The sequence below is a fragment of the Myotis lucifugus genome, unplaced genomic scaffold (assembly GCF_000147115.1).
Source record: "Myotis lucifugus unplaced genomic scaffold, Myoluc2.0 scaffold_1468, whole genome shotgun sequence".
Lineage (NCBI taxonomy): Eukaryota > Metazoa > Chordata > Mammalia > Chiroptera > Vespertilionidae > Myotis > Myotis lucifugus.
Window position 1 is genome coordinate 18215 of NW_005872516.1, and position 1487 is coordinate 19701.

The following is a 1487-nucleotide window of genomic DNA, read 5'->3' on the forward strand; positions in this document are numbered from 1 at the left end:
CGAGCCCGGGGCCAGCGGATGAACGGCTTTGAAGGCCGGATTCCGAGTCCTGGATTTCACAGCGATTACCGGATGCTCCGCCTCCATCACCCGCACCGAGTCAGTGCCCCGCACGATGAGAGCCCTAACGTTTAGGATGTTTATTTCCACTTCCTGGCGGACGACCTGCCTTTCGTGGGGTGGGTTCGTGTGCTGTGTGGGGGACACCTGGGGGTTCCAGCGGAGACAGGGAGACCCAGACTCGGGGGTGGGGAAGGTGTGCCCACGGGCGGGTCGGGGCAACGGCACCCAAGGGGCGCTTGCACCCCCACAGGCGGAGTCTGGGGGAGAGGAGAGGCCTCCCCGACCCTCCCCCACGGGCGGACGGCCCCTCCCTCACCCCCCCCCCGCCCGCGCCGACCAACCACCGTCGCCGACCAACCACCGTCGTTCCGCCCGCTGGAGGCCAAGCCCGGAACCCCGGGCGACAGGACACGCGTCCCGAGGCCCAACCCCTCTCCCTCCACCGCGTCCCGTCCCCGCACCCGCGGTCCAGTCCCCTCGCCACGGAGGGCAAAGGGCTGCGATGGGAAGTGGGGTGCAGGCCGGGGCACCGCGTGGGGGGCGGGGAGAGGCAGGATACCCAGAACGTGGGGCGCGCGCGTGGCCCCATCGCGGGCGACGGACGGCGGAGGAGAGGCGCAGGCGGACGAGGAGGGGTCCAGGGCGGGCGGCGGGAAGGGGCCACCGCGGCCCTGTCCCGAGACGCGCGGGGGGACGCCCCCCAAGGCGGGCCCTTTCCTTTCACGTCCGCGGTTTCGGGGGGAAAGGGCGGCGCGTGGGCACCGGGGCACCCGAAGCCCCTCCGCGTCCCGCTCGCTCTCTTTCCTGTCGCGACCGGCGGGGGGCGGGGCGGCGCATCATCCACCGGGTGTGGGCCATGGAGCCACCCGACCGACCGACCGCACACGGAGGACGAGCTCGGTCCTTCTTGGTTCACGCTCCTCCGCAGGTTCACCTGGTGGGACTTTCGCTTCCCCTGCGGTCACCTTCCGCCGCCTCCTCCGGCTCCGCCAGGGCCGCCGCCCCGCCCGCCCGCCGGGAACCAGGCGCCGGGTGCGACTGGCCTGTGTCCGCGCGGCGCCCGCGGAGCCGGCGCTCGAGCCTCACGTCCTCGCGGACTCTCCGCCGCCGCCCGCCCTCCTCTCTTCTGTTTTCTTTTGCGGCCACAACCGCCCGCCTCACCGGCCTCTCTGGAGTGCGGGCGCCGGGAGCGGCTGCGGAAGGACAGGCACTTCCGCCCATGGAGGCCTGTCCGCTCCTCGCCGGCCAATCACGGTGCGGGGGGTGTGGTCATGCCCCGGTGGGCGGGGTCTGAGCGCCCCGGGCGGTGCACGTAGGGAAGGAGAAAGGCGCTTAGAGGCACCGCGCTGGGTCGCGGGCCCCTGTGGGGCGGGGGAGCTGGGGAGCGGGGGAGCGGAGGTCTCTGCCTGATGATCAAGGGCTTG

At 73.0% G+C, this 1487-nt stretch overlaps 1 long non-coding RNA gene across 1 annotated transcript in view; it reads right to left on the reverse strand.

The window, feature by feature from the left end:
- Positions 1-1250, reverse strand: part of LOC111824427 — an 8095-nt gene extending 6845 nt beyond the window's left edge. Inside the window, exon 1 of the long non-coding RNA XR_002827513.1 lies at positions 998-1250. This is a non-coding gene — a long non-coding RNA (uncharacterized LOC111824427). The remainder of the gene's footprint in view (positions 1-997) is intronic.
- Between the last annotated feature and the right edge of the window lie 237 nt (positions 1251-1487).